The sequence below is a fragment of the Aulostomus chinensis genome, chromosome 1, assembly GCF_037954235.1.
Source record: "Aulostomus chinensis isolate RoL2024-O1b breed Wild chromosome 1, RoL_Achi_v1.0, whole genome shotgun sequence".
Classification (NCBI taxonomy): domain Eukaryota; kingdom Metazoa; phylum Chordata; class Actinopteri; order Syngnathiformes; family Aulostomidae; genus Aulostomus; species Aulostomus chinensis.
In genome coordinates this window covers 19,471,518-19,495,130 of record NC_141320.1, presented here as the reverse complement: position 1 = coordinate 19,495,130, position 23,613 = coordinate 19,471,518, and the positions used below count along the sequence as shown (strand labels likewise).

Below are 23,613 nucleotides of genomic sequence, written 5' to 3'. Positions count from 1 at the left end.
GATATCTGTTTTTACAATGATAAAAAGACAAATGAGGAAATCACGTTCGACAACCAACAGTTTTTGTCATTTTATGACTTTCAACTAATGAATTAATCAAGGAAATAATTTGTAGATTCATAGATAATGAAAATAATTGTGTCAGGATGGCGCTACACTCCCCACCATGAGGGGCAGTGTAGCAGACGATAGTGAGTGGTCACCTAGCAGTAGACCTGGTCCGACCCTTCTCCGTCCTTTCCACTTCCTCTCCCTCCTTTACGGAGCCGACAGCCGTGCGTGGTGGCGTCTCGCTGGTCAGCAGATCGGTTACAAACAAAGGTATGCATGCTTGCTCTGTTCCATTATTCAGTGTCATGGGCCCCCTGTTTACTCCAGTTTTGCTCCGTCCAGCGGTGTGGTGTTACCGGGAGCTGGGCTGTCTCCCTTGGGCCGGTGTGTGCGTGGTGCGCTTTCTGTGGGTAAGACACGTAGTTGTCTGCCTTTCATATCAAGCTGCCGATGATCTGTGGTGTTCTGATTATCCTCTCCCGGCCATCGTTTGAGTAGTCTGGGCTGCTGGCTTCCTCCTCCTGCCTCGTCTGACGCCACGATTCTGCTCTCCGGTAGGAAATGTTTATTCTTAGCTTTTGTTATTCTGTAATGCCCTTCATCCACATTTTAATTAGGTTAGCTTGTTTATTTTGCAGTGCGCAGCCGTCAATTGCTGCTGTGAGCCTCGCTGTTGTTTTGGTTCTTCTTCTTCTCCTCGTCTTCAGTCTGGATTCTTGCTGATTCGGCTCATAACGGCTCTGATCCCAGTAACGGCGGTTAAAGCCGTGCACTACGGCCTTTATAAGAGCCTCAACGTGGGCAAAGAGAGGGCATCCCGACCCTCATCGGCGCTGAGCCATCCCCCTTGGAGACTGGTTTTAATTAGAGGGGCAGACATTTCCTTAATTACTTGAGTTTATTCCTTTTCTATTTGTTATTTCTTTCTTTGAATTATTACTGTTAGTTTTTGTGGGTTAAATTTGATTTATTGTTTAGAACCTTTATTATTATTATTATTATTATTATTATTATTATTATTATTATTACTATTATTATTATTATTATTGCCTTCTGCTCCCCATTTTGATCATTTGGATTTAAAATAGTTTCTGTTGGGTTATTTGGGGTAGTGATATTTAGTTCGTGTGTGAGGGTTGCCTTGATTTCATGTTTTTGATGGGGTTCTTTTCTTTTCTTTGACAGGTGTTGAGGGCCCAGTGCGGCAGCGGTCCCCCTGGTGGTGGTTCCTTATTCCTGTTTTTTTGGTTTGCTGTGTCACGGGCGCAGTGTAGTTTTTTTGGATCCCTCCCTTTTCGTTACCGCTGTCGTGGTAAGCCCCAGCCCTGTCCCCTTTTCCTTTCGGTAATTCCTCTTGCACTCCTTATTATATCCATTGGTATTCATTTAGTCTGTTGCTCATTTTAAACTATTTTTCTAATAAAAGTATTTTTATAATTGGAAATCACGGTCCTGTCCTGTTGTGTCTCTCGACCTGTGTGCCTTTGTTCAAATGGAAGCCTGGTCATTTTGAAATTTTGTTTATATCATGGGGTGAAAGCCCCCAGCTGGCGTTGTTGGCAACTGTTCCCCACTGCTCGCCTTGCCACACTACGAACCTCAAAACAATACGACAGTGATGTAGTAAGAATTGCTAATGAACACAAAAAAATGCTACAGTAATGTAGTAAGAGTTGCTAATAACCTCAAAATAATGCTACAGTGATGTAGTAAGAATTGCTAATGAACTCAAAATGATGCTAACAGTAATGTAGTAAGACTTGCTACGATCCTCAAAATAATGCGACAGTGATGTTGTAAGAATTGCTAATGAACACAAAATAATGCTACAGTAATGTAGTAAGAGTTGCTCATAACCTCAAAATAATGTGACAGTGATGTCGTAAGAATTGCTAATAAACTAAAAGTGATGCTGACAGTAATGTAGTAAGAGTTGCTAATAACCTCAAAATAATGCGAAAGTGATGTAGTAAGAATTGCTAATGATCTCAAAATGATGCGACACTGATGTAGTAAGAATTGCTAATGAACTCAAAATGATGCTAACAGTAATGGAGTGAAAGTTTCGAATAACCTCAATATGATGCTGACAGTCATTTGGTTAGAGTTGCGAGTAAATTAAAAATGATGTTGGCAGTAATGTCGTGAGAATTGCTATTAAACTCAAAACGATGCTAACAGTAACATAGTGATAGTTGCTAATAAACTCAGTGATGCTTACAGTAATGTAGTAAGTGTTTCGAACAACTTCAAAGTGATGCTGAAAGTCATGCAGTAAGAGTTGCTACGAACCTCAAAATAATGCGACAGTGATGTCAGAAGAATTGCTAAAGATCTCAAAATGATGCGACAGTGATTTAGTAAGAATTGCTAATGAACTCAAAATGCTGCTAACAGTAATGGAGTGAAAGGTTCGAATAAACTCAAAGTGATGCTGACAGTCATGTAGTAAGAGTTGCTACGAACCTCAAAATATTGCGACAGTAATGTAGTAAAAGTTGCTACGAACCTCAAAATAATGCGACAGTGATGTCGGAAGAATTGCTAATGAACTCAAAATGATGCTACAGTGATTTAGTAAGAATTGCTAATGAACTTAAAATGATGCTAACATTAATGGAGTGAAAGTTTCGAATAACCTCAAAGTGATGCTGACAGTCATGTAGTCAGAGTTAATAAGAACCTCAAAATATTGCGACAGTGATGTCGGAAGAATTGCTAATGATCTCAAAATGATGCGACAGTGATTTAGTAAGAATTGCTAATGAACTCAAAATGATGCTAACAGTAATGGAGTGAACGTTTCGAATAAGCTCAAAGTGATGCTGACAGTCAAATAAGAGTTGATACTAACCTAAAAATAATGCAACAGTAATGAAGTAAAAGTTGCTACGAAACTCCAAATAATGCGACAGTGATGTCAGAAGAATTGCTAATGAACTCAAAATGATGCTAACAGTAATGGAGTGAAAGTTTCAAATAACCTCAAAGTTATGTTGACAGTCATGTAATAAAAGTTGCTACGAACCTTAAAATAATGCAACAGTAATGTAGTAAGAGTTGCTACGAACGTCAAAATAATGCGACAGTGATGTCAGAAGAATTGCTAAAGATCTCAAAATGATGCGACAGTGATTTAGTAAGAATTGCTAATGCACTCAAAATGATGCTAACAGTAATGGAGTGAACGTTTCGAATAACCTCAAAGTGATGCTGACAGTCATGTAGTAAGAGTTGCTACGAACCTCAAAATATTGCGACAGTGATGTCAGAAGAATTGCTAAAGATCTCAAAATGATGCGACAGTGATTTAGTAAGAATTGCTAATGAACTCAAAATGATGCTAACAGTATGGGAGTGAACGTTTCGAACAACCTCAAAGTGATGCTGACAGTCATGTGGTTTGAGTTGCGAGTAAATTAAAAATGATGCTGACAGATGTCGTAAGAATTGCTATTGAACTTAAAACGATGCTAACAGTAATGTAGTGATAGTTGCTAATCAACTCAGTGATGCTTACAGTAATGTAGTAAGTGTTTCGAACAACCTCAAAGTGATGCTGACAGTCATGTAGTAAGAGTTGCTACGAACCTCAAAATAATGCGACAGTGATGTCAGAAGAATTGCTAAAGATCTCAAAATGATGCGACAGTGATTTAGTAAGAATTGCTAATGAACTCAAAATTATGCTAACAGTATGGGAGTGAACGTTTCGAACAACCTCAAAGTGATGCTGACAGTAATGCAGTAAGTGTTGCTACGAACCTCAAAATGATGCGACAGTGATGTCAGAAAAATTGCTAATGATCTCAAAATGATGCGACAGTGATGTAGTAAGAATTCCTAATGATCTCAAAATGATGCTACAGTGATTTAGTAAGAATTGCTAATGAACTCAAAATGATGCTAACAGTAATGGAGTGAACATTTCGAACAACCTCAAAGTGATGCTGACAGTCATGTGGTTTGAGTTGCGAGTAAATTAAAAATGATGCTGACAGTGATGTTGCAAGAATTGCTATTGAACTCAAAAAGATGATAACAGTAATGTAGTAAGTGTTTCGAAAAACCTCAAAGTGATGCTGACAGTCATGTAGTAAGAGTTGCTACGAACCTCAAAATAATGCGACAGTGATGTCAGAAGAATTAGTAAAGATCTCAAAATGATGCGACAGTGATTTAGTAAGAATTGCTAATGAACTCAAAATGATGCTAACAGTAATGGAGTGAACGTTTCGAATAACCTCAAAGTGATGCTGACAGTCATGCAGTAAGAGTTTCTACGAACCTCAAAATAATGCGACAGTGATGTCGGAAGAATCGCTAATGATCTCAAAATGATGCGACAGTGATGTAGTAAGAATTGCTAATGAACTCAAAAGGGTGCTAACAGTAATGGAGTCAAAGTTTCGAATAACCTCAAAGTGATGCTGACAATCATGTGGTTTGAGTTGCAAGTAAATAAAAAATGATGCTGACAGTGATGTCGTAAGAATTGCTATTGAACTCAAAACGATGCTAACAGTAATGTAGTGATAGTTGCTAATCAACTCAGTGATGCTTACAGTAATGTAGTGAGTGTTTCGAAAAACCTCAAAGTGATGCTGGCAGTCATGTAGGAAGAGTTGCTACGAACCTCAAAATAATGCGACAGTGATGTCAGAAGAATTGCTAATGATCTCAAAATGATGCGACAGTGATTTAGTAAGAATTGCTAATGAACTCAAAATGATGCTAACTGTAATGGAGTGAAAGTTGCTAATAAATTCAAAGTGATGCTGACAGTAATGTCGTAAGAGTTGCTACGAACCACAAAATAATACGACAGTAATGTAGTAAAAGTTGCTACGAACCTCAAAATAATGCGACAGTGATGCCAGAAGAATTGCGAAAGATCTCAAAATGATGCGACATTGATTTAGTAAGAATTGCTAATGAACTCAAAATGATGCTAACAGTAATGGAGTGAAAGTTTCGAATAACATTAAAAGTGATGCTGACAGTCATGTACTAAGAGTTGCTACGAACCTCAAAATAATGCGTCAGTAATGTAGTAAAAGTTGGTACGAACCTCAAAATATTGCGACAGTGATGACGGAAGAATTGCTAATGAACTCAAAATGATGCTAACAGTAATGTAGTGATAGTTGCTAATCAACTCAGTGATGCTTACAGTAATGTAGTAAGTGTTTCGAACAACCTCAAAGTGATGCTGACAGTCATGTAGTAAGAGTTGCTACGAACCTCAAAATAATGCGACAGTGATGTCAGAAGAATTGCTAATGATCTCAAAATGATGTGACAGTGATGTGGGAAGAATTGCTAATGATCTCAAAATGATGCTCCAGTGATTAAGTAAGAGTTGCTAATGAACTAGAAATGATGCTAACAGTAATGGAGTGAACATTTCGAACAACCTCAAAGTGATGCTGATAGTCATGTGGTTTGAGTTGCGAGTAAATTAAAAATGATGCTGACAGATGTCGTAAGAATTGCTATTGAACTTAAAACGATGCTAACAGTAATGTAGTGATAGTTGCTAATCAACTCAGTGATGCTTACAGTAATGTAGTAAGTGTTTCGAACAACCTCAAAGTGATGCTGACAGTCATGTAGTAAGAGTTGCTACGAAACTCAAAATAATGCGACAGTGATGTCAGAAGAATTGCTAAAGATCTCAAAATGATGCGACAGTGATTTAGTAAGAATTGCTAATGAACTCAAAATGATGCTAACAGTATGGGAGTGAACGTTTCGAACAACCTCAAAGTGATGCTGACAGTAATGTAGTAAGTGTTGCTACGAACCGCAAAATGATGCGACAGTGATGTCAGAAAAATTGCTAATGATCTCAAAATGATGCGACAGTGATGTAGTAAGAATTCCTAATGATCTCAAAATGATGCTAAAGTGATTTAGTAAGAATTGCTAATGAACTCAAAATGATGCTAACAGTAATGGAGTGAACATTTCGAACAACCTCAAAGTGATGCTGACAGTCATGTGGTTTGAGTTGCGAGTAAATTAAAAATGATGCTGACAGTGATGTTGCAAGAATTGCTATTGAACTCAAAACGATGATAACAGTAATATAGTAAGTGTTTCGAACACCCTCAAAGTGATGCTGACAGTCATGTAGTAAGAGTTGCTACGAACCTCAAAATAATGCGACAGTGATGTCGGAAGAATTGCTAATGATCTCAAAATGATGATACAGTGATTTAGTAAGAATTGCTAATGAACTCAGAATGATGCTAACATTAATGGAGTGAAAGTTGCTAATAAACTCAAAGTGATGCTGACAGTAATGTAGTAAGAGTTGCTCATGAAATCAAAGTGATGCTGACAGTAATGTAGTGATAGTTGCTAATAAACTCAGTGATGCTAACAGTAATGTAGTAAGTGTTTGGAACAACCTCAAAGTGATGCTGACAGTAATGTAGTAAGAGTTGCTACGAACCTTTAAAAAATGCAACAGTAAAGTAGTAAGAGTTGCTACGAACCTCAAAATAATGCGGCAGTGATGTAAGAAGAATTGCTAAAGATCTCAAAATGATGCGACAGTGATTTAGTAAGACTTGCTAATGAACTCAAAATGATGCTAACAGTAATGTAGTAAGTGTTTCGAACAACCTCAAAGTGATGCTGACAGTAATGTAGAAAGAGTTGCTTCGAACCTCAAAATAATGCGGCAGTGATGTCAGAAGAATTGCTAAAGATCTCAAAATGATGCGACAGTGATTTAGTAAGACTTGATAATGAACTCAAAATGATGCTAACAGTAATGTAGTAAGTGTTTCGAACAAACTCAAAGTGATGCTGACAGTCATGTAGTAAGAGTTGCTACGAACATCAGAATAATGCGACAGTGATGTCAGAAGAATTGCTAATGGTCTCAAAATGATGCGACAGTGATGTAGTAAGAATTGCTAATAAACTCAAAATGATGCTAACAGTAATGGAGTGAACGTTTCGAAAAACCTCAAAGTGATGCTGACAGTCATGTAGTAAGAGTTGCTATGAACCTCAAAATAATGCGACAGTAATGTAGTAAAAGTTGCTACGAACCTCAAAATATTGTGACAGTGATGTCGAAAGAATTGCTAATGAACTCAAAATGATGCTAACAGTAATGTAGTGATAGTTGCTAATCAACTCAGTAATGCTTACAGTAATGTAGTAAGAGTTTCGAACAACCTCAAAGTGATGCTGACAGTCATGTAGTAAGAGTTGCTACGAACCTCACAATATTGCGACAGTGATGTCAGATGAATTGCTAAAGATCTCAAAATGATGCGACAGTGACATAGTAAGAATTGCTAAAAAACTCAAAATGATGCTAACAGTAATGGAGTGAACGTTTCGAACAACCTCAAAGTGATGCTGACAGTAATGTAGTAAGAGCTGCTGCGAACCTCAAAATATTGCGACAGTGATGTCGGAAGAATTGCTAATGACCTCAAGATGATGCTAACAGTAATGTAGTGATAGTTGCTAATAAACTCAGTTATGCTTACAGTAATGTAGTAAGAGTTTCGAACAACCTCAAAGTGATGCTGACAGTCATGTAGTAAGTGTTTTGAACAACTTCAAAGTCATGCTGACAGTCATAGAGTAAGAGTTGCTAATGAACTCAATTTAATGCTACTGTGATGTCGTAAAAATTGCTCAACAACTCAAAATGATGCTAACAGTAATGGAGTGAACGTTTCGAATAACCTCAAAGTGATGCTGACAATCATGTGGTTTGAGTTGCAAGTAAATAAAAAATGATGCTGACAGTGATGTCGTAAGAATTGCTATTGAACTCAAAACGATGCTAACAGTAATGTAGTGATAGTTGCTAATCAACTCAGTGATGCTTACAGTAATGTAGTTAGTGTTTCGAAAAACCTCAAAGTGATGCTGGCAGTCATGTAGGAAGAGTTGCTACGAACCTCAAAATAATGCGACAGTGATGTCAGAAGAATTGCTAATGATCTCAAAATGATGCGACAGTGATTTAGTAAGAATTGCTAATGAACTCAAAATGATGCTAACTGTAATGGAGTGAAAGTTGCTAATAAATTCAAAGTGATGCTGACAGTAATGTCGTAAGAGTTGCTACGAACCACAAAATAATACGACAGTAATGTAGTAAAAGTTGCTACGAACCTCAAAATAATGCGACAGTGATGCCAGAAGAATTGCGAAAGATCACAAAATGATGCGACATTGATTTAGTAAGAATTGCTAATGAACTCAAAATGATGCTAACAGTAATGGAGTGAAAGTTTCGAATAACATTAAAAGTGATGCTGACAGTCATGTACTAAGAGTTGCTACGAACCTCAAAATAATGCGACAGTAATGTAGTAAAAGTTGGTACGAACCTCAAAATATTGCGACAGTGATGACGGAAGAATTGCTAATGAACTCAAAATGATGCTAACAGTAATGTAGTGATAGTTGCTAATCAACTCAGTGATGCTTACAGTAATGTAGTAAGTGTTTCGAACAACCTCAAAGTGATGCTGACAGTCATGTAGTAAGAGTTGCTACGAACCTCAAAATAATGCGACAGTGATGTCAGAAGAATTGCTAATGATCTCAAAATGATGTGTCAGTGATGTGGGAAGAATTGCTAATGATCTCAAAATGATGCTCCAGTGATTAAGTAAGAGTTGCTAATGAACTAGAAATGATGCTAACAGTAATGGAGTGAACATTTCGAACAACCTCAAAGTGATGCTGATAGTCATGTGGTTTGAGTTGCGAGTAAATTAAAAATGATGCTGACAGATGTCGTAAGAATTGCTATTGAACTTAAAACGATGCTAACAGTAATGTAGTGATAGTTGCTAATCAACTCAGTGATGCTTACAGTAATGTAGTAAGTGTTTCGAACAACCTCAAAGTGATGCTGACAGTCATGTAGTAAGAGTTGCTACGAAACTCAAAATAATGCGACAGTGATGTCAGAAGAATTGCTAAAAATCTCAAAATGATGCGACAGTGATTTAGTAAGAATTGCTAATGAACTCAAAATGATGCTAACAGTATGGGAGTGAACGTTTCGAACAACCTCAAAGTGATGCTGACAGTAATGTAGTAAGTGTTGCTACGAACCTCAAAATGATGCGACAGTGATGTCAGAAAAATTGCTAATGATCTCAAAATGATGCGACAGTGATGTAGTAAGAATTCCTAATGATCTCAAAATGATGCTAAAGTGATTTAGTAAGAATTGCTAATGAACTCAAAATGATGCTAACAGTAATGGAGTGAACATTTCGAACAACCTCAAAGTGATGCTGACAGTCATGTGGTTTGAGTTGCGAGTAAATTAAAAATGATGCTGACAGTGATGTTGCAAGAATTGCTATTGAACTCAAAACGATGATAACAGTAATATAGTAAGTGTTTCGAACACCCTCAAAGTGATGCTGACAGTCATGTAGTAAGAGTTGCTACGAACCTCAAAATAATGCGACAGTGATGTCGGAAGAATTGCTAATGATCTCAAAATGATGATACAGTGATTTAGTAAGAATTGCTAATGAACTCAGAATGATGCTAACATTAATGGAGTGAAAGTTGCTAATAAACTCAAAGTGATGCTGACAGTAATGTAGTAAGAGTTGCTCATGAAATCAAAGTGATGCTGACAGTAATGTAGTGATAGTTGCTAATAAACTCAGTGATGCTAACAGTAATGTAGTAAGTGTTTGGAACAACCTCAAAGTGATGCTGACAGTAATGTAGTAAGAGTTGCTACGAAACTTTAAAAAATGCAACAGTAAAGTAGTAAGAGTTGCTACGAACCTCAAAATAATGCGGCAGTGATGTAAGAAGAATTGCTAAAGATCTCAAAATGATGCGACAGTGATTTAGTAAGACTTGCTAATGAACTCAAAATGATGCTAACAGTAATGTAGTAAGTGTTTCGAACAACCTCAAAGTGATGCTGACAGTAATGTAGAAAGAGTTGCTTCGAACCTCAAAATAATGCGGCAGTGATGTCAGAAGAATTGCTAAAGATCTCAAAATGATGCGACAGTGATTTAGTAAGACTTGCTAATGAACTCAAAATGATGCTAACAGTAATGTAGTAAGTGTTTCGAACAAACTCAAAGTGATGCTGACAGTCATGTAGTAAGAGTTGCTACGAACATCAGAATAATGCGACAGTGATGTCAGAAGAATTGCTAATGGTCTCAAAATGATGCGACAGTGATGTAGTAAGAATTGCTAATAAACTCAAAATGATGCTCACAGTAATGGAGTGAACGTTTCGAAAAACCTCAAAGTGATGCTGACAGTAATGTAGTAAGAGTTGCTATGAACCTCAAAATAATGCGACAGTAATGTAGTAAAAGTTGCTACGAACCTCAAAATATTGTGACAGTGATGTCGAAAGAATTGCTAATGAACTCAAAATGTATGTAGTAAGTGTTGCTCCAAACTTCAAAATAATGCGACAGTAATGTAATAAAAATTGCTACGAACCTCAAAATATTACGACAGTGATGTCGGAAGAATTGCTAATGATCTCAAAATGATGCTAACAGTAATGTAGTGATAGTTGCTAATCAACTCAGTGATGCTTACAGTAATGTAGTAAGTGTTTCGAACAACCTCAAAGTGATGCTGACAGTCATGTAGTAAGAGTTGCTACGAACCTCAAAATAATGCGACAGTGATGTCAGAAGAATTGCTAATGATCTCAAAATGATGTGTCAGTGATGTGGGAAGAATTGCTAATGATCTCAAAATGATGCTCCAGTGATTAAGTAAGAGTTGCTAATGAACTAGAAATGATGCTAACAGTAATGGAGTGAACATTTCGAACAACCTCAAAGTGATGCTGATAGTCATGTGGTTTGAGTTGCGAGTAAATTAAAAATGATGCTGACAGATGTCGTAAGAATTGCTATTGAACTTAAAACGATGCTAACAGTAATGTAGTGATAGTTGCTAATCAACTCAGTGATGCTTACAGTAATGTAGTAAGTGTTTCGAACAACCTCAAAGTGATGCTGACAGTCATGTAGTAAGAGTTGCTACGAAACTCAAAATAATGCGACAGTGATGTCAGAAGAATTGCTAAAAATCTCAAAATGATGCGACAGTGATTTAGTAAGAATTGCTAATGAACTCAAAATGATGCTAACAGTATGGGAGTGAACGTTTCGAACAACCTCAAAGTGATGCTGACAGTAATGTAGTAAGTGTTGCTACGAACCTCAAAATGATGCGACAGTGATGTCAGAAAAATTGCTAATGATCTCAAAATGATGCGACAGTGATGTAGTAAGAATTCCTAATGATCTCAAAATGATGCTAAAGTGATTTAGTAAGAATTGCTAATGAACTCAAAATGATGCTAACAGTAATGGAGTGAACATTTCGAACAACCTCAAAGTGATGCTGACAGTCATGTGGTTTGAGTTGCGAGTAAATTAAAAATGATGCTGACAGTGATGTTGCAAGAATTGCTATTGAACTCAAAACGATGATAACAGTAATATAGTAAGTGTTTCGAACACCCTCAAAGTGATGCTGACAGTCATGTAGTAAGAGTTGCTACGAACCTCAAAATAATGCGACAGTGATGTCGGAAGAATTGCTAATGATCTCAAAATGATGATACAGTGATTTAGTAAGAATTGCTAATGAACTCAGAATGATGCTAACATTAATGGAGTGAAAGTTGCTAATAAACTCAAAGTGATGCTGACAGTAATGTAGTAAGAGTTGCTCATGAAATCAAAGTGATGCTGACAGTAATGTAGTGATAGTTGCTAATAAACTCAGTGATGCTAACAGTAATGTAGTAAGTGTTTGGAACAACCTCAAAGTGATGCTGACAGTAATGTAGTAAGAGTTGCTACGAAACTTTAAAAAATGCAACAGTAAAGTAGTAAGAGTTGCTACGAACCTCAAAATAATGCGGCAGTGATGTAAGAAGAATTGCTAAAGATCTCAAAATGATGCGACAGTGATTTAGTAAGACTTGCTAATGAACTCAAAATGATGCTAACAGTAATGTAGTAAGTGTTTCGAACAACCTCAAAGTGATGCTGACAGTAATGTAGAAAGAGTTGCTTCGAACCTCAAAATAATGCGGCAGTGATGTCAGAAGAATTGCTAAAGATCTCAAAATGATGCGACAGTGATTTAGTAAGACTTGCTAATGAACTCAAAATGATGCTAACAGTAATGTAGTAAGTGTTTCGAACAAACTCAAAGTGATGCTGACAGTCATGTAGTAAGAGTTGCTACGAACATCAGAATAATGCGACAGTGATGTCAGAAGAATTGCTAATGGTCTCAAAATGATGCGACAGTGATGTAGTAAGAATTGCTAATAAACTCAAAATGATGCTCACAGTAATGGAGTGAACGTTTCGAAAAACCTCAAAGTGATGCTGACAGTAATGTAGTAAGAGTTGCTATGAACCTCAAAATAATGCGACAGTAATGTAGTAAAAGTTGCTACGAACCTCAAAATATTGTGACAGTGATGTCGAAAGAATTGCTAATGAACTCAAAATGTATGTAGTAAGTGTTGCTCCAAACTTCAAAATAATGCGACAGTAATGTAATAAAAATTGCTACGAACCTCAAAATATTACGACAGTGATGTCGGAAGAATTGCTAATGATCTCAAAATGATGCTAACAGTAATGTAGTGATAGTTGCTAATCAACTCAGTAATGCTTACAGTAATGTACTAAGTGTTTCGAACAACCTCAAAGTGATGCTGACAGTCATGCAGTAAAAGTTGCTACGAACCTCACAATATTGCGACAGTGATGTCAGATGAATTGCTAAAGATCTCAAAATGATGCGACAGTGACATAGTAAGAATTGCTAAAAAACTCAAAATGATGCTAACAGTAATGGAGTGAACGTTTCGAACAACCTCAAAGTGATGCTGACAGTAATGTAGTAAGAGCTGCTGCGAACCTCAAAATATTGCGACAGTGATGTCGGAAGAATTGCTAATGACCTCAAGATGATGCTAACAGTAATGTAGTGATAGTTGCTAATAAACTCAGTTATGCTTACAGTAATGTAGTAAGAGTTTCGAACAACCTCAAAGTGATGCTGACAGTCATGTAGTAAGTGTTTTGAACAACTTCAAAGTCATGCTGACAGTCATAGAGTAAGAGTTGCTAATGAACTCAATTTAATGCTACTGTGATGTCGTAAAAATTGCTAATGAACTCAAAATGATGCTAACAGTAATGGAGTGAAAGTTTCGAATAACCTCAAAGTGACGCTGACAGTCATGTCGTAAGAGTTGCTACGAACCTCAAAATAATGCGACAGCAATGTCGTAAAAGTTGCTACGAACATCAATATATTGCGACAGTGATGTCGCAAGAATTGCTAATGATCTCAAAATGATGCGACAGCGATGTCGTAAGAATTGCTAATGAACTTAAAATGATGCTAACAGTAATGTAGTGATAGTTGCTAATAAACTCAGTGATGCTTACAGTAATGTAGTAACCTTTTCAAACAACCTCAAAGTGATGCTGACAGTCTTGTCGTAAGAATTGCTACTAACCTAAAAATAATTTTACAATGATGTCGGAAGAATTGCTAATGATCTCAACATGATGCGACAGTGATGTCGTAAGAACTGATAATAAACTCAAAATGATGCTAACAGTAATGTCGTGATAGTTGCTAATAAACTCAAAGTTATGCTGACAATAATATAATAAGAGTTTCTATGATCCTCAAAATAATGCGACAGTGATGTCGGAAGAATTGCTCATGATCTCAAAATGATGTGACAGTAATGGAATAAGAATTGCTAATGTACTCAAAATGATGCTAAAAGTAATGTAGTGAAAGTTTCGAATAACCTCAAAGTGATGCTGACAGTCATGTGGTGAGAGTTTCGAGTAACCTAAAAATGATGCTGACAATAATGTAATAAGAGTTGCTATGATCCTCAAAATAATGCGACAGTCATGTCGGAAGAATTGCTAATGATCTCAAAATGATGCTACAGTGATGTCGTAAGAATTGCGATGAAACTCCAAATGATGCTAACAGTAATGTAGTGATAGTTGCTAATAAACTCAAAGTGATGCTGACAGTAATGTAGTAAGAGTTGTTACGAACCTAAAAATAATGCGACAGTGATGTCAGAAGAATTGGAAATGAACTCAAAATGATGATAACAGTAATGTAGTGATAGTTGCTAATCAACTCAGTGATGCTTACAGTAATGTAGTAAGTGTTTCGAACAACCTCAAAGTGATGCTGACAGTCATGTAGTAAGAGTTTCTAATAACCTCAAAATAATGCGACAGTGATGTCGGAAGAATTGCTCATGAACTCAAAATGATGCTGACGGTAATGTACTAAGAGCTGCTAATAACCTCAAAACAATGCGACAGTGATGTAGGAAGAATTGTTAATGATTTCAAAAATGATGCTGACAGTGATGTCGTAAGAATTGTTAATAAACTCAAAATGATGTTGACATTAATGTAGGAAGAGTTGAAACTCACCTCAAAATGATGTGACAGTGATGTCATAAGAATTGCTTCTAACCTCAAAATGATGCTAACAGTAATGTAGTGATAGTTGCTAAAAAACTCAGTGATGCTTGCAGTAATGTAGTAAGAGTTTCGAACAACCTCAAACTGATGCAGATTTTCATTGCTAATGATCTCAAAATGATGCGACAGTGATGTAGAAAGAATTGCTAATAAACTCAGTGATGCTTACAGTAATGTAGTGATAGTTGCTACGAACCTCAAAATAATGCGACAGTAATGTAGTAAAAGTTGCTACGAACCTCAAAATAATGCAACAGTGATGTTGGAAGAATTGCTTATGATCTCAAAATGATGTGACAGTAATGGATAAAGAATAGCTAATGTACTAAAAAAGATGCTAACAGTAATGTAGTAAGTGTTTCGAACAACCTCAAAGTAATTCTGACAGTCGTGTAGTAACAGTTGCTACTAACCATAAAATAATGCTAAAGTGATGTCGGAAGAATTGCTAATGAACTCAAAATGATGCTAACAGTAATGTAGTGAAATTTTCGAATAACCTCAAAGTGATGCTGACAGTCATAAAGTAAGAGTTGCTACGAACCATAAAATAATGCGACACTGATGTTGGAAGCATTGCTAATGATCTCAAAATGATGCGACAGTGATGTAGTAAGAATTGCTAATAAACTCAGTGATGCTTACAGTAGTGTAGTGATAGTTGCTACGAACCTCAAAATAATGCAACAGTAATGTAGTAAAAGTTGCTACGAACCTCAAAATAATGCGACAGTGATGTCGGAAGAATAGCTATTGATCTCAAAATGAGGCGACAGTGATGTAGTAAGAATTGCTAATGAACTCAAAATGATGCCAACAGTAATGGAGTGAAAGTTTCGAATAACCTCAAAGTGATGCTGACAGTCATGTAGTAAGAGTTGCTACGAACCTCAAAATAATGCGACAGTGATGTCAGAAGAATTGCTAAAGATCTCAAAATGATGCGACAGTGATGTCGTAAGAATTGCTCATGAATTCAAAATGATGCTAACAGTAATGTAGTGATAGTTGCTAATAAACTCAAAGTGATGCTGACAGTAATGTAGTAAGAGTTGCTACGAACCTCAAAATAATGCGACAGTGATGTCGGAAGAATTGCTAATGATCTAAAAATGATGCAACAGTAATGGAGTGAAAGTTTCGAATAACCTCAAAGTGATACTGACAGTCATGTAGTAAGTGTTGCTACAAACTTCAAAATAATGCGACAGTAATGTAATAAAAATTGCTACGAACCTCAAAATATTACGACAGTGATGTCGGAAGAATTGCTAATGATCTCAAAATGATGCTAACAGTAATGTAGTGAAATTTTCGAATAACCTCAAAGTGATGCTGACAGTCATGAAGTAAGAGTTGCTACGAACCTCAAAATAATGCGACAGTGATGTTGGAAGCATTGCTATTGATCCCAAAATGATGCGACAGTAATGTAGGTAGAATTGCTAATAAACTCAGTGATGCTTACAGTAATGTATTGATAGTTGCTACGAACCTCAAAATAATGCAACAGTAATGTAGTAAAACTTGCTACGAACCTCAAAATATTGCGACAGTGATGTCGGAAGAATTGCTAAAGAACTAAAAATGATGCTAACAGTAATGTAGTGATAGTTGCTAATCAACTCAGTGATGCTTACAGTAATGTAGTGATAGTTTCGAACAAACTCAAAGTGATGCCGACAGTCATGTAGTAAGAGTTGCTACTAACCTCAATTTAATGCGACAGTGATGTCGTAAGAATTGCTCATGAATTCAAAATGATGCTAACAGTAATGTAGTGATAGTTGCTAATAAACTCAAAGTGATGCTGACAGTAATGTAGTAAGAGTTGCTACGAACCTTTAAATAATGCTACAGTAATGTCGTAAGAGTTGCTACGAAACTCAAAATAATGCGACAGTGATGTCAGATGAATTGCTAATGATCTCAAAATGATGCGACAGTGATGTAGTAAGAATTGCGAATGAAGTCAAAATGAAGCTAACAGTAATGGAGTGAAAGTTGCTAATAAACTCAGTGATGCTTACAGTAATGTAGTAAGTGTTTCGAACAACCTCAAAGTGATGCTGACAGTCATGGAGTAAGAGTTGATACGAACCTCAAAATAATGCGACAGTAATGTAGTAAAAGTTGCTTCGAACCTCAAAATATTGCGACAGTGATGTCCGAAGAATTGCTAATGAACTCAAAATAATGCTAACAGTAATGTAGTGATGGTTGCTAATTAACTCAGTGATGCTTACAGTAATGTAGTCAGAGATTCGAACAACCTCAAAGTGATGCTGACAGTCATGTAGTAAGAGTTGCTACGAACCTCAAAACAATGCGACAGTAATGTAGTAAAAGTTGCTACGAACCTCATAATATTGCGACAGTGATGTCGGAAGAATTGCTAATGAACTCAAGATGATGCTAACAGTAATGTAGTGATAGTTGCTAATCAACTCAGTGATGCTTACAGTAATGTAGTAAGAGTTTCGAACAACCTCAAAGTGATGCTGACAGTCATGTAGTAAGAGTTGCTACGAACCGCAAAATAATGCGACAGTGATGTCGGAAGAATTGCTAATGATCTCAAAATGATGCTAAAAGTAATGGAGTGAAAGTTTCGAATAACCTCAAAGTGATGCTGACAGTCATGTAGTAAGAGTTGCTACGAACTTCAAAATAATGCGACAGTAATGTAGTAAAAGTTGCTTTGAACCTCAAAATATTGCGACAGTGATGTCGGAAGAATTGCTAATGAACTCAAGATGATGCTAACAGTAATGTAGTGATAGTTGCTAATAAACTCAGTGATGCTTACAGTAATGTAGTAAGAGTTTCGAATAACCTCAAAGTGATGCTGACAGTCATGTAGTAAGAGTTGCTACAAACCTCAAAATAATGCGACAGTTATTTCGTAAGAATTGCTAATAAACTCAAAATGATGCTAACAGTGATGTAGTAAGAGTTGAAACTAGAACAACAAACTGTCCTCTGATGGTTGGACAGGTTGGTTTGGTCCGTCCTCTCACTCATCATTAAAAGCCCTTATTACTCATCATTCATCCAATCTGACACTCACGTCTGCAGTGGGGAATCCCCAGCAGCCCGCGGCCCACATGGAGCAGTCTCGGCCAATCACGTGGGGCCTGCAGCGGCACCGACCACCAAATGGCTCGCAGGTGTCACTCTCAGCTCCAACCTCATGGCAGGCACAAGGCAGGGCGCCGTTGTTGAAGAGAGCCCAAGAGACACAGCTGAGCTGAGACAGAATGGAGACCAAGGACAGGAGGGACGACAGAGAAAAAGGAAACGTTAGCGAGACATTTTAGGAAAATTAGTTAAGTGGGGAAAAGGTTATTAGCCAAACTCGCTAAATGGAAGGACAACAAAAAAACAAAGATCTTAACAAGAAAATTAGCACAAAGTGAAACCCTGCAAGAGAAAGTAAATCAAGAACTAAATATTCTTGAGTCTCAGGTCTTTAGTTCCAATGCTTGTAAATGACATCTGAATGCATTCACAACCCAAATCTGAGCAGACAGAAGCGTCCCAGTCAGGCCCAGTTTAGTTCCTCTAGAACATTCAGGGATACAGAACAGGGACCAACTCAGGCTGAGAGACACCGACTTGACATGAAAGCTGTTGAGGCCACAGTTGCTGATGAAGTGGTCAGATTTCTCCAGTGGTTCTTGGTTCAGGGAGCTGGAGCTGGAGCTGCTCTCAGGCACCACCAGGACGTGATCCTGGAGAGACAGAAGGAAGAAGTCCAGGCCTGACAGAGGAGAAGGAGGCACAGAGTAGAAACAGCAGATACGTGTGGGGAAAGGGAGAGGGTATCAGTCCAGCAGAGGAGCAGGAAACCTACCACCACAGGGCTCTGCCTGCAGGAACCTGCAGGTGAGGAGGACCTGGTGGTCCGGCACATCCAGAATGATCTGGTTTTCAGACACCAGCACGTTTCGGCAGCCGTAAGCGTGGGGACAGAAGGAGGCGTTGGCGTGGCCTGAAAGACACAAACAACCATCTCCATTTGAATGTTTCTCAAACAGCCGGAGCAGGAAAGCTAAGATGAATCAAAGATCCTCCACCCCGCCAGATCCGACCCTGGTAATGTAGACCTGCACAGGGTGGGTGGGGTGGAGCGGCTGGTGGTGGTGGAGGATGAAGACGTATCTGCCCATAGCCTGGACACGGTGGAGTCCACCGCAGCGTTCTGAGTAGAAGGATGAGAGCGATGTTCAATGGTACATGTTTTCTTTCCTGAACCGCCGATGTTTCCAATCACGAATCTCAGTCATGAGATTTGAACCTCATGGAGGAGTTCAAAAGTGTCAAACTGGGCCGGTCTCCATTTTATGAGTCCGGAGACCGAGGATAAAACTACAAGTCCCTGGTTCAGATTTGACTCGTCTGAATCCAAACACAGCAGCGTTCTTCCACCAGGCCAGATGAGTTGATCATGATAACAAGATATCTTCATGCTACTACAACACACAAACTCATCACCAGAAAAGACTTCATGGTGGAACAACAAATCTCCTCCCAATGGGAAAAACATTGAGTTGAACAATCAACTTTTCCATGATGACATGGAGAGCTTGGCAGCAGCAGCAGGCTTCCATTGGGGGCTGATATGCCAGCTCCACTTAGCCTTCTTTGGAATGGTTTCACCTGGAGTGATGCTGTTATTGAGACCTTTTATCTGGAACAACACCACCTGCATGGAGACTGAGGACTTCAACAGATGCAGATGTTGACCCAGAATAAATCTAAATATTCCAGATGTGTTAAATCAATCTAGCAGCAGTGGTGGGAGCGTCGTCAACTCACTCACTCAGCAGCCGTCAGCCTCCGTACCTGCACGGAGTCCAGCCTGATGTGGTCTCTGTTGTCTGCTCCCAGAGGTGGTCTGTCACCTCTGAACCAGGGGGCTCATCTCTCTGGTGGGAGGTCAGTGGAGGAGCAGCAGCGGGGGAGGCCAGGATGGGCTCCTGTAGGAGGAGCTCTGGCCCTCCTTCAGCACCAGCCAGTGGGAGGGAGTTTGGAAACCTGAGGAGACACAGGAGGAGCTACAGGGGGAGGGAAGGTGGATCAGAACCGTTCTAACAAGAGCGCTGAGGGGACACAGGAGGAGCTACAGGGGGAGGGAAGGTGGATCAGAACCGTTCTAACAAGAGCGCTGAGGGGACACAGGAGGAGCTACAGGGGGAGGGAAGGTGGATCAGAACCCTTCTAACAAGAGCGCTGAGGGGACACAGAAGGAGCTACAGGGGGAGGGAAGGTGGATCAGAACCGTTCTAACAAGAGCGCCGAGGGGACACAGGAGGAGCTACAGGGGGAGGGAAGGTGGATCAGAACCCTTCTAACAAGAGCGCTGAGGGGACACAGGAGGAGCTACAGGGGGAGGGAAGGTGGATCAGAACCGTTCTAACAAGAGCGCTGAGGGGACACAGGAGGAGCTACAGGGGGAGGGAAGGTGGATCAGAACCGTTCTAACAAGAGCGCTGAGGGGACACAGGAGGAGCTACAGGGGAGGGAAGGTGGATCAGAACCGTTCGAACAAGAGCGCTGAGGGGACACAGGAGGAGCTACAGGGGGAGGGAAGGTGGATCAGAACCGTTCTAACAAGAGCGCTGTCCCACTAATGTTCCTCACCAGAATCCACCTGTCAGGGGGGAACCGTCCATGGGTGCTGATGCAGCAGACTGAAGGTTCAACGTAGTCCATGCTGAACTGGTCTTTAGGCACCAGGTGGACTTTGTGCTAAAAACAGCAGCAAAAACAAACAAACACAAAAAGGGGAGAATTTTAACAAAAGTATGCAAATGAGCTGAAGATCAAAATACAAAAAGTAAATCAAGGTTTTTTTCAAATGATTGCCAGCTATTTAGCTAAGAGAAGGACAAATGTCAATCAAGATGTCAGAATGGAACGATCCCCCTGGCTTCTGGTCAAGGGAACCATGGAGATGCTAACTTCCTGTTGGACTATCAGGGTGTCTCATCCCTGACATGCTAACTTCCTGTTGGACAATCAGGGTGTCTCATCACTGACATGCTAACCTCCTGTTGGACTATCAGGGTGTCTCATCACTGACATGCTAACCTCCTGTTGGACTATAAGGGTGTCATCCCTGACATGCTAACTTCCTGTTGGACTATCAGGGTGTCTCATCCCTGACATGCTAACTTCCTGTTGGACGATAAGCGTGTCTCATCCCTGACATGCTAACTTCCTGTTGGACGATAAGCGTGTCTCATCCCTGACATGCTAACTTCCTGTTGGACTATAAAGCCTGATTTAAGCCTGATTTATGCTTCTGTGTCGAGTAGTATTCGTACCTACGCCGTCGACGCAGACCGTACGCCGTAGCCTGACACGCGCCTCCAAAAAATCCTGCCTACGCATCGCGTCGACGCGGGGTGACGTCAACGTCGAGGACTGTGATTGGTCCGCTCAGAACGTTATTTCCGGTTCAGTCGCAGCACAACACAGCCATTTTCAAAGTTTCTGTGGTGAAAGCTCCAAGAAAAAATGGACCAAGCCGAAGAAAGGATTATTCGCGGCACTACAAAGACTGACAAATGGCCAACAATTGTTGTCTGTGACCGGAAGAAAACCAAGGAATCCGACAAGAGCCCCGTAAACAATACAAAGACAAAGCCACACCCCCTAGCGGCATGGCGGTGTATTGCAGAGCAACGCGTTCCCTCGACTCAGAATAAACCAGGCTTTCCAGTCGCACCTGTTTTACGCCCCCGTGCCAGATAAGGACCCCCATCGGGCTGTGCCACTCTGGAGGGAGCGCGTCTCACAGCCAGTCAGCGGAACCATGCGGATCCGGGCCGGAGCTGTGGGAAGGAGCGCCAATTGTATCGGGTTGTTGTTTTCTGGACTGCAGCAGAACAGGAGCAGCCGGGACTGGAATGTAGAAGTAGGTTATCTTGAAGTTGACTCAGTTATGGTGAACGATATTGTGGTTCAACACTTTAATGAGCTTTAAGGCAAACATATTTCATGAGGAAACAACGCCGGAATTGGACGGATTTCAGCGGCACACAACAACGTATCCGATACACCTCATTGGAAACCTGGTGGTCTAAGACTAAGAAACACCAGTCACCATGAAGAAAGGAACTTTTAGCTGAGCACTCATGTTCTTTTCTGCAGGTTGAATGGCGCATTTGTTGGACAGAAGCGTCTCATCTCAACAAAAGCACCTCTTCAGTGCTGAGGCATGATGGGGCCAGGCATGAGAATGAAGTCCCAGATCCACCAGGATGAACTCAGGTATACAGCCACTCTCCAACTGACTCACAGTTGCTTCATTGATCATTAATTCCTATTCATTTCTTCTCTCCTTCATCTTGAACCATCCAGCTTCCAGGAAGCAGATGCTGGATGAGGCTCTGCTGAATTTGATCCTGAAGGACTGCCAGCCCCTCAGCACTGTTGAGAGGGAAGGGTTCAGGGAACTGGTTCAGGTCCTTGAGCCTCATATGTTTGCCAACCAGAAAGGTTTGTGTGGAAAGGATCTAAAGCAGTAGTTGATATCTCCAGTTTATTTCATCTCTAATTTCAATGTATTGATTTACTCTGGGTGTCATTTTCAGACCATCAAACAAACGGTGGCCAAAAAGTACCAGGAGGAACGGGAAGGAGTGAAAAAGGAAGTCCAGCTGCCATGTGGACATCTGTGGACATGGAGGCTCCCTTGGCTCTGACCTGTCACTGCATTCGTGAGAATGAATGTGTTGGGAGTGCAAGACTTTCCACAAAGTCACCCTGCTGACAGTTTGGCCCCAGTCCAAAGAGGCCTGATGGAGGACTGGGCCATCACCAACAAAGTCAAGTGTCTTGTGAGCGACGCAGCACCAAACATGACAGCATCCACTAGACAGCTCCAAATTCACCACTCAGTCTGCACTGCACATCGTCTGAATCTAGGAGTCAGAAAATCCTGTGATCAGATCCCCACTTCCATCATCAGACACAAAGCCAGGAACACTGTCACATCCTTCAGATCAGCACTACAGCCAAGGAGAAGCTGGCTCAGGTGCAGCAACAGATGGGAGGGCCAACCCTGAAACTCATCAGTGAGGTGCCAACACGCTGGAACAGCACACACAGCTGTCAGGGCTGCATGATGAGAGGGAACCAGTGTGGGAACCTCTGGCCTCTCTAAGACAGATTTGACTCCACTGACAGCTGAGGAGTTCACCACCATAGGAGAAGCACTTCTAGTAAACAGAGGTCATTCTAGTAGCCTGGTCCCTCTGTGGTTGAGCTATAATTTTAGGAAATATGGTCATTATTCAATGGTGACATCTCTCTGCTGAATAATGTAGAACTGAACGGATCCACTGGACCTTCTTTTTACAAACAGCAGCATGCAGCAGCTGTCCTGAGTGGAAAACTGCACATTTCTGTTGGTGAGAGTTAATCAAGTGATGGACTTTGTCTCTCAACAGAAGCTGTGTGGAAAAACCCTGCAGCTACGAGCGCTTCAGATTCTGAGAGTGATTCTTACGCCATTGGCTGGTTTAACCTGGCGTCTGACCGTGGAGGTGGCCGAGAGGAGCGTGACATGGCTGCACAGATAAATCAACTAAAGCAGAGTTAGTCTTTGGCAGCAGGCCAGGCCGACAAATGCTAATGTCTCTGACTGACTGACTGATGAAGTTGGACCATTGGTCAGTCACAATGATGCATGACCACAAATAGTGGCCTGGGTCTTGATGAAGCTCATTTTGATGTCATGAGCAACTCTCACTACATCAATGAATGAATCAGTTCATTAGCAATTCTTACTAAATCACTGTAGCAATATTCTGAGGTTCGTAGCAACTCTTACTACATTATTGTTGCATTATTTTAAGGTTCCTAGCAACTCTTACTACATTACTGTTAGCATCATTTTGAGTTTTTGAGCAATTCTCACGACATCACTGTAGCATTAAATTGAGTTCATTAGCAACTCTTACTAAATGACTGTCAGCATCAC

General features: G+C 39.9%; 1 long non-coding RNA gene across 2 annotated transcripts in view; it reads left to right on the top strand.

Moving 5' to 3' along the window:
* Positions 1–256: 256 nt before the first annotated feature.
* LOC147270686 (uncharacterized) overlaps positions 257–23,613 on the top strand; it is a 77,312-nt gene continuing 53,955 nt past the window's right edge. Inside the window, exons 1-4 of one of the 2 annotated variants that reach the window (XR_015115707.1) lie at positions 257–321; positions 394–461; positions 550–605; positions 690–1,363. This is a non-coding gene — a long non-coding RNA (uncharacterized LOC147270686). Of the gene's footprint in view, positions 322–393; positions 606–689; positions 1,364–23,613 lie in introns of both variants that reach the window. The other variant, XR_015115705.1, reaches the window with a different exon arrangement.